Genomic DNA, 13,449 nt, shown 5'->3' on the forward strand with positions numbered 1-13,449 from the left:
ATGCTTTGCATGGAATACTACTCAAGCTTAATGTTGTTTTGCTTAGTTAAACGCTTAAAATTTTTAATTAGTGATTAAATCATCACTGGCCTTCCTGTCCTACTCATTAGCTTGTGGTGCTGTGGCTTAGTTGGTTAAAGTGCCTGTCTTGTAAGTAGGAGATCCTGAGTTCTAATCTCAGCACTGCCTTCTTTTCCGAGTAAAGCTTCTAAACCTCAAAATGTGGATTTCAATTGTGTATAACATTGATCTCTACGATAGTGCAATAGTGGGATTAAGAATCTGCTGTAAGTGCTAAAAAGGAAGAAATATGGGATGAAGCTTTAAAAAAGTTACAGCAGTGTTTTTTTTTACTATTCCACAAATTTCTCATTGTCCTTTTAAATAATTCTCTTCAAAAATTACTTGGTTTCTCAATTGCCAAGACTGAGAGCGACATCTTATTCCATGATTATGCTTTGCATGGAATACTACTCAAGCTTAATGTTGTTTTGCTCAGTTAACCACTTGAAATTATTGATTAGTTATTAAGTCCTCCCTGGCTTTCCTGTCTTTCTCATCAGCTTGTGGTGCTGTGGCTTAGTTGGTTAAAGCGCCTGTCTTGTAAACAGAAGATCCTGAGCTCAAATCTCACCACTGCCTTGTTTTCCGAGTAAAGCTTTTAAACCTCAAAATGTGGACTTCAATTGTGTACAACGTCGATCTCTACGATAGTGCAATAGTGGGATTAAGAATCTGCTCTAAGTGCTAAAAAGGAAGAAATATGGGATGAAGCTTTAAAAAAGTTACAGCAGTGTTTTGTTTTTTTAACTATTCAACAAATTTCTCGTTGTCCTTTTAAATAATGCTCTTCAAAAAGTACTTGGTTTCTCAATTGCCAAGACTGAGAGCGACAACTTATTCCATGATTATGCTTTGCATGGAATACTACAGAAGCTTAATGCTGTTTTGCTCAGTTAACGACTTGAAATTATTGATTAGTTATTAAATCCTCCCTGGCTTTCCTGTCCTCCTCATCAGCTTGTCGTGCTGTGGCTTAGTTGGTTAAGGCGCCTGTCTTGTAAACAGAAGATCCTGAGCTCAAATCTCAGCACTGCCTTCTTTTCCGAGTAAAGCTTTTAAACCTCAAAATGTGGACTTCAATTGTGTACAACATCGATCTCTACGATAGTGCAATAGTGGGATTAAGAATCTGCTCTAAGTGCTAAAAAGGAAGAAAGATGGGATGAAGCTTTAAAAAAGTTACAGCAGTGTTTTTTTACTATTCTACATATTTGTCATTGTCCTTTTAAATAATGCTCTTCAAAAATTACTTGGTTTCTCAAGTGCCAAGACTGAGAGCGACATCTTATTCCATGATTATGCTTTGCATGGAATACTACTCAAGCTTAATGTTGTTTTGCTTAGTTAAACGCTTAAAATTTTTAATTAGTGATTAAATCATCACTGGCCTTCCTGTCCTACTCATTAGCTTGTGGTGCTGTGGCTTAGTTGGTTAAAGTGCCTGTCTTGTAAATAGGAGATCCTGAGTTCTAATCTCAGCACTGCCTTCTTTTCCGAGTAAAGCTTCTAAACCTCAAAATGTGGATTTCAATTGTGTACAACATTGATCTCTACGATAGTGCAATAGTGGGATTAAGAATCTGCTGTAAGTGCTAAAAAGGAAGAAATATGGGATGAAGCTTTAAAAAAGTTACAGCAGTGTTTTTTTTTACTATTCCACAAATTTCTCATTGTCCTTTTAAATAATTCTCTTCAAAAATTACTTGGTTTCTCAATTGCCAAGACTGAGAGCGACATCTTATTCCATGATTATGCTTTGCATGGAATACTACTCAAGCTTAATGTTGTTTTGCTCAGTTAACCACTTGAAATTATTGATTAGTTATTAAGTCCTCCCTGGCTTTCCTGTCTTTCTCATCAGCTTGTGGTGCTGTGGCTTAGTTGGTTAAAGCGCCTGTCTTGTAAACAGAAGATCCTGAGCTCAAATCTCACCACTGCCTTGTTTTCCGAGTAAAGCTTTTAAATCTCAAAATGTGGACTTCAATTGTGTACAACGTCGATCTCTACGATAGTGCAATAGTGGGATTAAGAATCTGCTCTTAGTGCTAAAAAGGAAGAAAGATGGGATGAAGCTTTAAAAAAGTTACAGCAGTGTTTTTTTTTTTACTATTCTACATATTTGTCATTGTCCTTTTAAATAATGCTCTTCAAAAATTACTTGATTTTTCAATTGCCAAGACTGAGAGCGACATCTTATTCCATGATTATGCTCTACATGGAATGGAACTCAAGCTTTATGTTGTTTTGCTCAGTTAAACGCTTGAAATTTTTAATTAGTGATTAAATCATCACTGGCCTTCCTGTCCTACTCATCAGCTTGTGGTGCTGTGGCTTATTTGGTTAAAGTGCCTGTCTTGTAAGCAGAAGATCCTGAGTTCTAATCTCAGCGCTGCCTTCTTTTCCATTAAAGCTTCTAAACCTCAAAATGTGGATTTCAATTGTTTACAACATCAATCTCTACAATAGTGCAATAGTGGGATTAAGAATCTGCTCTAAGTGCTAAAAAGGAAGAAAGATGGGATGAAGCTTTAAAAAAGTTACAGCAGTGTTTTTTTTTACTATTCTACATATTTCTCATTGTCCTTTTAAATAATGCTCTTCAAAAATTACTTGGTTACTCAATTGACAAGACTTAGAGCGACATCTTATTCCATGATTATGCTCTGCATGGAATGGAACTCAAGCTTAATGTTGTTTAGCTCAGTTAACCACTTGAAATTTTTAATTAGTGATTAAATCCTCACTGGCTTTCCTGTCCTCCTCATCAGCTTGTGGTGCTGTGGCTTAGTTGGTTAAAGCGCCTGTCTTGTAAACAGGAGATCCTGAGCTCAATTCTCAGCAGTGCCATCTGTTCCAAATAAAGCTTTTAAAGATCAAAATGTGGATTTCAATTGTGTACAACATCGATCTCTACGATAGTGCAATAGTGGGATTAAGAATCTGCTCTAAGTGCTAAAAAGGAAGAAAGATGGGATGAAGCTTTAAAAAAGTTACAGCAGTGTTTTTTTTAACTATTCTACAAATTTCTCATTGTCCTTTTAAATAATGCTCTTCAAAAATTACTTGGTTTCTCAAGTGCCAAGACTGAGAGCGACATCTTATTCCATGATTATGCTTTGCATGGAATACTACTCAAGCTTAATGTTGTTTTGCTCAGTTAACCACTTGAAATTTTTAATTAGTGATTTTAATCCTCACTGGCTTTCCTGTCCTCCTCATCAGCTTGTGGTGCTGTGGCTTAGTTAGTTAAAGCTCCTGTCTTGTAAACAGGAGATCCTGAGTTCAAATCTCAGCACTGCCTTCTTTTCCATTAAAGCTTCCAAACCTCAAAATGTGGATATCCATTGCTTACGACATCAATCTCTACACTAGTGCAATAGTGGGATTAAGAATCTGCTCTAAGTGCTAAAAAGGAAGAAAGATGGGATGAAACTTTAAAAAAGTTACAGCAGTGTTTTTTTTACTATTCTACAAATTTCTCATTATCCTTTTAAATAATGCTCTTGAAAAATTACTTGGTTACTCAATTGACAAGACTGAGAGCGACATCTTATTCCATGATTATGCTCTGCATGGAATGGAACTCAAGCTTAATGTTGTTTTGCTCAGTTAACAACTTGAAATTTTTAATTAGTGATTAAATCCTCACTGGCTTTCCTGTACTCCTCATCAGCTTGTGGTGCTGTGGCTTAGTTGGTTAAAGCGCCTGTCTTATAAACAGGAGATCCTGAGTTCTTATCTCAGCACTGCTTTCTTTTCTGAGTTAAGCTTCTAAACCTCAAAATGTGGATTTCAATTGTGTACAACATCGATCTCTACGATAGTGCAATAGTGGGATTAAGAATCTGCTCTAAGTGCTAAAAAGGAAGAAATATGGGATGAACCTTTAAAAAAGTTACAGCAGTGTTTTTTTTTTTTACTATTCCACAAATTGTCATTGTCCTTTTAAATAATGCTCTTCAAAAATTACTTGGTTTCTCAAGTGTCAAGACTGAGAGCGACATCTTATTCCATGATTATGCTTTTCATGGAATACTACTCAAGTTTAATGTTGTTTTGCTCAGTTAACCACTTGAAATTTTTAATTAGTGATTAAATCCTCACTGGCTTTCCTGTCCTCCTCATCAGCTTGTGGTGCTGTGGCTTAGTTGGTTAAAGCGCCTGTCTTGTAAACAGGAGATCCTGAGTTCAAATCTCAGAACTGCTTTCTGTTTCGAGTAAAGCTTTTAAACCTCAAAATGTGGACTTCAATTATGTACAACATCGATCTCTACGATAGTTCAATAGTGGGATTAAGAATCTGCTGTAAGTGCTAAAAAGGAAGAAAGATGGGATGAAGCTTTAAAAAAGTTACAGCAGTGTTTTTTTTACTATTATACAAATTTCTCATTGTCCTTTTAAATAATGCTCTTCAAAAATTACTTGGTTTCTCAAGTGCCAAGACTGAGAGCGACATCTTATTCCATGATTATTCTTTGCATGGAATACTATTCAAGCTTAATGTTGTTTTGCTCAGTTAACCACTTGAAATTTTTAATTAGTGATTAAATCGTCACTGGCTTTCCTGTCCTCCTCACCAGCTTTTGGTGCTGTGGCTTAGTTGGTTAAAGTGCCTGTCTTGTAAACAGGAGATCCTGAGTTCTAATCTCAGCACTGCCTTCTTTTCCGAGTAAAGCTTCTAAACCTCAAAATGTGGATTTCAATTGTGCACAATATCGATCTCTACTATAGTGCAATAGTGGGATTAAGAATCTGCTCTAAGTGCTGATAAGAAAGAAAGATGGGATGAAGTTTTAAAAAAGTTACAGCAGTGTTTTTTTTACTATTCTACAAATTTCTCATTGTCCTTTTAAATAATGCTCTTCAAAAATTACTTGGTTTCTCAATTGCCAAGACTGAGAGCGACATCTTATTCGATGATTATGCTCTGCATGGAATGGAACTCAAGCTTTATGTTGTTTTGCTCAGTTAAACGCTTGAAATTTTTAATTAGTGATTAAATCCTCACTGGCTCTCATGTACTGCTCATCAGCTTTCGGTGTTGTGGCTTAGTTGGTTAAAGTGCCTGTCTTGTAAACAGGAGATCCTGAGTTCTAATCTCAGCACTGCTTTCTTTTCCAAGTAAAGCTTCTAAATCTCAAAATGTGGATTTCAATTGTGTACAACATCGATCTCTACGATAGTGCAATAGTGGGATTAAGAATCTGATCTAAGTGCTAAAAAGGAAGAAAGATGGGATGAAGCTTTAAAAAAGTTACAGCAGTGTTTTTTTTACTATTCTACAAATTTCTCATTGTCCTTTTAAATAATGCTCTTCAAAAATTACTTGGTTACTCAATTGACAAGACTGAGAGCGACATCTTATTCCATGATTATGCTCTGCATAGAATGGAACTCAAGCTTAATGTAGTTTTGCTCAGATAACCACTTGAAATTATTGATTAGTTATTAAATCCTCCCTGGCTTTCCTGTCCTCCTCTTCAGTTTGTGGTGCTGTGGCTTAGTTGGTTAAAGCGCCTGTCTTGTAAACAGGAGATCCTGAGTTCAAATCTCAGCAGTGCCATCTGTTCCAAATAAAGTTTTTAAACATCAAAATGTGGATTTCAATTGTGTACAACATCGATCTCTACGATAGTGCAATAGTGGGATTAAGAATCTGCTCTAAGTGCTAAAAAGGAAGAAAGATGGGATGAAGCTTTAAAAAAGTTACAGCAGTGTTTTTTTTTTACTATTCTACAAATTTGTCATTGTCCTTTTAAATAATGCTCTTCAAAAATTACTTGGTTTCTCAATTGCCAAGACTGAGAGCGACATCTTATTCCATGATTATGCTCTGCATGGAATGAAACTCAAGCTTTATGTTGTTTTGCTCAGTTAAACGCTTGAAATTTTTAATTAGTGATTAAATCGTCACTGGCTTTCCTGTACTCCTCATCAGCTTGTGGTGCTGTGGCTTAGTTGGTTAAAGTGCCTGTCTTGTAAAAAGGAGATCCTGAGTTCTAATCTCAGCACTGCTTTCTTTTCCGAGTAAAGCTTCTAAATCTCAAAATGTGGACTTCAATTATGTACAACATCGATCTCTACGATAGTTCAATAGTGGGATTAAGAATCTGCTCTAAGTGCTAAAAAGGAAAAAAGATGGGATGAAGCTTTAAAAAAGTTACAGCAGGGTTTTTTTTACTATTCTACAAATTTCTCATTGTCCTTTTAAATAATGCTCTTCAAAAATTACTTGGTTTCTCAAGTGCCAAGACTGAGAGCGACATCTTATTCCATGATTATGCTTTGCATGGAATACTACTCAAGCTTAATGTTGTTTTGCTCAGTTAACCACTTGAAATTTTTAATTAGTGATTAAATCCTCACTGGCTTTCCAGTACTTTTCACCAGCTTGTGTGCTGTGGCTTAGTTGGTTAAAGAGCCTGTCTTGTAAGCAGGAGATCCTGAGTTCAAATCTCGGCAGTGCCATCTGTTTCAAATAAAATTTTTAAACATCAAAATGTGGATTTCAATTGTGTACAACATCGATCTCTACGATAGTGCAATAGTGGGATTAAGAATCTGCTCTAAGTGCTAAAAAGGAAGAAAGATGGGATGAAGCTTTAAAAAAGTTACAGTAGTGTTTTTTTTTTACTATTCTACAAATTTGTCATTGTCCTTTTAAATAATGCTCTTCAAAAATTACTTGGTTTCTCAATTGCCAAGACTGAGAGCGACATCTTATTTCATGATTATGCTCTACATGGAATGGAACTCAAGCTTTATGTTGTTTTGCTCAGTTAAACGCTTGAAATTTTTAATTAGTGATTAAATCATCACTGGCCTTCCTGTCCTACTCATCAGCTTGTGGTGCTGTGGCTTAGTTGGTTAAAGTGCCTGTCTTGTAAGCAGAAGATCCTGAGTTCTAATCTCAACACTGCCTTCTTTTCCATTAAAGCTTCTAAACCTCAAAATGTGGATTTCAATTGTTTACAACATCAATCTCTACGATAGTGGGATTAAGAATCTGCTCTAAGTGCTAAAAAGGAAGAAAGATGGGATGAAGCTTTAAAAAAGTTACAGCAGTGTTTTTTTTTACTATTCTACATATTTCTTATTGTCCTTTTAAATAATGCTCTTCAAAAATTACTTGGTTACTCAATTGACAAGACTGAGAGCGACATCTTATTCCATGATTATGCTCTGCATGGAATCGAACTCAAGCTTAATGTTGTTTTGCTCAGTTAACCACTTGAAATTTTTAATTAGTGATTAAATCCTCACTGGCTTTCCTGTCCTCCTCATCAGCTTGTGGTGCTGTGGTGCTGTGGCTTAGTTGGTTAAAGTGCCTGTCTTGTAAATAGGAGATCCTGAGTTCTAATCTCAGCACTGCCTTCTTTTCCAAGGAAAGCTTCTAAACCTCAAAATGTGGATTTCAATTGTGTACAAAATCGATCTCTACAATAGTGCAATAGTGGGATTAAGAATCTGCTGTAAGTGCTAAAAAGGAAGAAATATGAGATGAAGCTTTAAAAAAGTTACAGCAGTGTTTTTTTTTACTATTCCACAAATTTCTCATTGTCCTTTTAAATAATTCTCTTCAAAAATTACTTGGTTTCTCAATTGCCAAGACTGAGAGCGACATCTTATTCCATGATTATGATTTGCATGGAATACTACACAAGCTTAATGTTGTTTTGCTCAGTTAACCACTTGAAATTATTGATTAGTTATTAAATCCTCCCTGGCTTTCCTGTACTCCTCATCAGCTTGTGGTGCTGTGGCTTAGTTGGTTAAAGCGCCTGTCTTGTAAACAGAAGATCCTGAGCTCAAATCTCAGCACTGCCTTATTTTCCGAGTAAAGCTTCTAAACCTCAAAATGTGGATTTCAATTGTGTACAACATCGATCTCTACGATAGTGGGATTAAGAATCTGCTCCAAGTGCTAAGAAGGAAGAAAGACAGGATGAACCTTTAAAAAAGTTACAGCAGTGTATTTTTTAACTATTCTACAAATTTCTCATTGTCCTTTTAAATAATGCTCTTCAAAAATTGCTTGGTTTCTCAAGTACCAAGACTGAGAGCGACATCTTATTCCATGATTATGCTTTTCATGGAATACTACTCAAGCTTAATGTTGTTTTGCTCAGTTAAACACTTGAAATTATTGATTAGTTATTAAATCCTCCCTGGCTTTCCTGTCCTCCTCATCAGCTTGTGGTGCTGTGGCTTAGTTGGTTAAAGCGCCTGTCTTGTAAACAGAAGATCCTGAGCTCAAATCTCACCACTTCCTTCTTTTCCGAGTAAACCTTTTAAACCTCAAAATGTGGACTTCAATTGTGTACAACATCGATCTCTACGATAGTGCAATAGTGGGATTAAGAATCTGCTCTAAGTGCTAAAAAGGAAGAAATATGGGATGAAGCTTTAAAAAAGTTACAGCAGTGTTTTTTTTTGTACTATTCCACAAATTTCTCGCTGTCCTTTTAAATAATGCTCTTCAAAAATTACTTGGTTTCTCAATTGCCAAGACTGAGAGTGACATCTTATTCCATGATTATGCTTTGCATGGAATACTACACAAGCTTAATGTTTTTTTTGCTCAGTTAACCACTTGAAATTATTGATTAGTTATTAAATCCTCCCTGGTTTTCCTATCCTCCTCATCATCTTGTGGTGCTGTGGCTTCGTTGGTTAAAGCGCCTGTCTTGTAAACAGAAGATCCTGAGCTCAAATCTCACCACTGCCTTCTTTTCCGAGCAAAGCTTTTAAACCTCAAAATGTGGATTTCAATTGTGTACAACATCGATCTCTACGATAGTGCAATAGTGGGATTAAGAATCTGCTCTAAGTGCTAAAAAGGAAGAAAGATGGGATAAAGCTTTAAAAAAGTTACAGCAGTGTTTTATTTACTATTCTACAAATTTCTCATTATCCTTTTAAATAATGCTCTTAAAAAATTACTTGGTTACTCAATTGACAAGACTGAGAGCGACATCTTATTCCATGATTATGCTCTGCATGGAATGGAACTCAAGCTTAATGTTGTTTTGCTCAGTTAACCACTTGAAATTTTTAATTTGTGATTAAATCCTCACTGGCTTTCCTGTCTTCCTCATCAGCTTGAGGTGCTGTGGCTTAGTTGGTTGAAGCGCCTGTCTTGTAAACAGGAGATCCTGAGTTCAAATCTCAGCAGTGCCATCTGTTACAAATAAAGCTTTTAAACATCAAAATGTGGGTTTCAATTGTATACAACATCGATCTCTACGATAGTGCAATAGTGGGATTAAGAATCTGCTCTAAGTGCTAAAAAGGAAGAAATATGGGATGAAGCTTTAAAAAAGTTACAGCAGTGTTTTGTTTTTTTTACTATTCAACAAATTTCTCGTTGTCCTTTTAAATAATGCTCTTCAAAAATTACTTGGTTTCTCAATTGCCAAGACTGAGAGTGACATCTTATTCCATGATTATGCTTTGCATGGAATACTACAGAAGCTTAATGTTGTTTTGCTCAGTTAACGACTTGAAATTATTGATTAGTTATTAAATCCTCCCTGGCTTTCCTGTCCTACTCATCAGCTTGTCGTGCTGTGGCTTAGTTGGTTAAGGCGCCTGTCTTGTAAACAGAAGATCCTGAGCTCAAATCTCAGCACTGCCTTCTTTTCCGAGTAAAGCTTTTAAACCTCAAAATGTGGACTTCAATTGTGTACAACATCGATCTCTACGATAGTGCAATAGTGGGATTAAGAATCTGCTCTAAGTGCTAAAAAGGAAGAAAGATGGGATGAAGCTTTAAAAAAGTTACAGCAGTGTTTTTTTACTATTCTACATATTTGTCATTGTCCTTTTAAATAATGCTCTTCAAAAATTACTTGGTTTCTCAAGTGCCAAGACTGAGAGCGACATCTTATTCCATGATTATGCTCTACATGGAATGGAACTCAAGCTTTATGTTGTTTTGCTCAGTTAAACGCTTGAAATTTTTAATTAGTGATTAAATCATCACTGGCCTTCCTGTCCTACTCATCAGCTTGTGGTGCTGTGGCTTAGTTGGTTAAAGTGCCTGTCTTGTAAGCAGAAGATCCTGAGTTCTAATCTCAGCGCTGCCTTCTATTCCATTAAAGCTTCTAAACCTCAAAATGTGAATTTCAATTGTTTACAACATCAATCTCTACAATAGTGCAATAGTGGGATTAATAATCTGCTCTAAGTGCTAAAAAGGAAGAAAGATGGGATGAAGCTTTAAAAAAGTTACAGCAGTGTTTTTTTTTTACTATTCTACATATTTCTCATTGTCCTTTTAAATAATGCTCTTCAAAAATTACTTGGTTACTCAATTGACAAGACTGAGAGCGACATCTTATTCCAAGATTATGCTCTGCATGGAATGGAACTCAAGCTTAATGTTGTTTTGCTCAGTTAACCACTTGAAATTTTTAATTAGTGATTAAATCCTCACTGGCTTTCCTGTCCTCCTCATCAGCTTGTGGTGCTGTGGCTTAGTTGGTTAAAGCGCCTGTCTTGTAAACAGGAGATCCTGAGCTCAATTCTCAGCAGTGCCATCTGTTCCAAACAAAGCTTTTAAACATCAAAATGTGGATTTCAATTGTGTACAACATCGATCTCTACGATAGTGCAATAGTGGGATTAAGAATCTGCTCTAAGTACTTAAAAGGAAGAAAGATGGGATGAAGCTTTAAAAAAGTATCAGCAGTGTTTTTTTTAACTATTCTACAAATTTCTCATTGTCCTTTTAAATAATGCTCTTCAAAAATTACTTGGTTTCTCAAGTGCCAAGACTGAGAGCGACATCTTATTCCATGATTATGCTTTGCATGAAATACTACTCAAGCTTAATGTTGTTTTGCTCAGTTAACCACTTGAAATTTTTAATTAGTGATTTTAATCCTCACTGGCTTTCCTGTCCTCCTCATCAGCTTGTGGTGCTGTGGCTTAGTTGGTTAAAGCGCCTGTCTTGTAAACAGGAGATCCTGAGTTCTAATCTCAGCACTGCCTTCTTTTCTGAGTAAAGCTTCTAAACCTCAAAATGTGGATTTCAATTGTGTACAACATCGATCTCTACGATAGTGCAATAGTGGGATTAAGAATCTGCTCTAAGTGCTAAAAAGGAAGAAATATAGGATGAAGCTTTAAAAAAGTTACAGCAGTGTTTTTTTTTACTATTCCACAAATTTCTCATTGTCCTTTTAAATAATTCTCTTCAAAAATTACTTGGTTTCTCAATTGCCAAGACTGAGAGCGACATCTTATTCCATGATTATGCTTTGCATGGAATACTACACAAGCTTAATGTTGTTTTGCTCAGTTAACCACTTGAAATTATTGATTAGTTATTAAATCCTCCCTGGCTTTCGTGTCCTCCTCATCAGCTTGTGGTGCTGTGGCTTAGTTGGTTAAAGGGCCTGTCTTGTAAACAGAAGATCCTGAGCTCAAATCTCAGCACTGCCTTGTTTTCCGAGTAAAGCTTCTAAACCTCAAAATGTGGATTTCAATTGTGTACAACATCAATCTCTACAATAGTGCAATAGTGGGATTAAGAATCTGCTCTAAGTGCTAAGAAGGAAGAAAGACAGGATGAACCTTTAAAAAAGTTACAGCAGTGTATTTTTTAACTATTCTACAAATTTCTCATTGTCCTTTTAAATAATGCTTTACAAAAATTGCTTGGTTTCTCAAGTACCAAGACTGAGAGCGACATCTTATTCCATGATTATGCTTTTCATGGAATACTACTCAAGCTTAATGTTGTTTTGCTCAGTTAACCACTTGAAATTTTTAATTAGTGATTAAATCCTCACTGGCTTTCCTGTCTTTCTCATCAGCTTGTGGTGCTGTGGCTTAGTTGGTTAAAGCGCCTGACTTGTAAACAGGAGATCCTGAGTTCAAATCGCAGCACTGCTTTCTTTTCCGAGTAAAGCTTTTAAACCTCAAAATGTGGTCTTCAATTGTGTACAACATCGATCTCTACGATAGTGCAATACTGGGATTAATAATCTGCTCTAAGTGCTAAAAAGGAAGAAAGATGGGATGAAGTTTTAAAAAAGTTACAGCAGTGTTTTTTTTTTTACTATTCTACAAATTTGTCATTGTCCTTTTCAATAATGCTCTTCAAAAATTACTTGGTTTCTCAATTGCCAAAACTGAGAGCGACATCTTATTTCATGATTATGCTCTGCATGGAATGGAACTCAAGCTTTATGTTGTTTTGCTCAGTTAAACGCTTGAAATTTTTAATTAGTGATTAAATCGTCACTGGCTTTCCTGTCCTCCTCACCAGCTTTTGGTGTTGTGGCTTAGTTGGTTAAAGTGCCTGTCTTGTAAACAGGAGATCCTGAGTTCTAATCTCAGCACTGCTTTCTTTTCCAAGTAAAGCTTCTAAATCTCAAAATGTGGATTTCAATTGTGTACAACATCAATCTCTACGATAGTGCAATAGTGGGATTAAGAATCTGCTCTAAGTGCTAAAAAGGAAGAAATATGGGATGAAGCTTTAAAAAAGTTACAGCAGTGTTTTTTTTTTTACTATTCCACAAATTGTCATTGTCCTTTTAAATAATGCTCTTCAAAAATTACTTGGTTTCTCAAGTGTCAAGACTGAGAGCGACATCTTATTCCATGATTATGCTTTGCATGGAATACTACACAAGCTTAATGTTGTTTTGCTCAGTTAACCACTTGAAATTATTGATTAGTTATTAAATCCTCCCTGGCTTTCCTGTCCTCCTCATCAGCTTGTGGTGCTGTGGCTTAGTTGGTTAAAGCACCTGTCTTGTAAACAGAAGATTCTGAGCTCAAATCTCAGCACTGCCTTGTTTTCCGAGTAAAGCTTCTAAACCTCAAAATGTGGATTTCAATTGTGTACAACATCGATCTCTACGATAGTGCAATAGTGGGATTAAGAATCTGCTCTAAGTGCTAAAAAGGAAGAAATATGGGATGAAGCTTTAAAAAAGTTACAGCAGTGTTTTGTTTTTTTTACTATTCAACAAATTTCTCGTTGTCCTTTTAAATAATGCTCTTCAAAAAGTACTTGGTTTCTCAATTGCCAAGACTGAGAGCGACAACTTATTCCATGATTATGCTTTGCATGGAATACTACAGAAGCTTAATGTTGTTTTGCTCAGTTAACGACTTGAAATTATTGATTAGTTATTAAATCCTCCCTGGCTTTCCTGTCCTCCTCATCAGCTTGTCGTGCTGTGGCTTAGTTGGTTAAGGCGCCTGTCTTGTAAACAGAAGATCCTGAGCTCAAATCTCAGCACTGCCTTCTTTCCCGAGTAAAGCTTTTAAACCTCAAAATGTGGACTTCAATTGTGTACAACATCAATCTCTACGATAGTGCAATAGTGGGATTAAGAATCTGCTCTAAGTGCTAAAAAGGAAGAA

At 36.0% G+C, this 13,449-nt stretch overlaps 4 non-coding genes across 4 annotated transcripts; all 4 read left to right on the forward strand.

Annotated features, from left to right (window-relative positions):
• Window positions 1-2,836: 2,836 nt before the first annotated feature.
• TRNAT-UGU (transfer RNA threonine (anticodon UGU)) lies at window positions 2,837-2,910 on the forward strand. The gene has a single exon. It is a non-coding gene; the product is annotated as a tRNA-Thr (tRNA).
• Window positions 2,911-5,552: 2,642 nt separating this feature from the next.
• Window positions 5,553-5,626, forward strand: TRNAT-UGU (transfer RNA threonine (anticodon UGU)). The gene has a single exon. It is a non-coding gene; the product is annotated as a tRNA-Thr (tRNA).
• Window positions 5,627-9,169: 3,543 nt separating this feature from the next.
• On the forward strand, window positions 9,170-9,243 carry TRNAT-UGU (transfer RNA threonine (anticodon UGU)). Its single transcript has one exon. It is a non-coding gene; the product is annotated as a tRNA-Thr (tRNA).
• Window positions 9,244-10,530: 1,287 nt separating this feature from the next.
• On the forward strand, window positions 10,531-10,604 carry TRNAT-UGU (transfer RNA threonine (anticodon UGU)). The gene has a single exon. It is a non-coding gene; the product is annotated as a tRNA-Thr (tRNA).
• The last annotated feature ends 2,845 nt before the right edge of the window (window positions 10,605-13,449 follow it).

Source organism: Phyllobates terribilis, unplaced genomic scaffold (assembly GCF_046119375.1).
Source record: "Phyllobates terribilis strain yellow unplaced genomic scaffold, ASM4611937v1 Scaffold_9__5_contigs__length_417890890, whole genome shotgun sequence".
Taxonomy (NCBI): Eukaryota; Metazoa; Chordata; class Amphibia; order Anura; family Dendrobatidae; genus Phyllobates; species Phyllobates terribilis.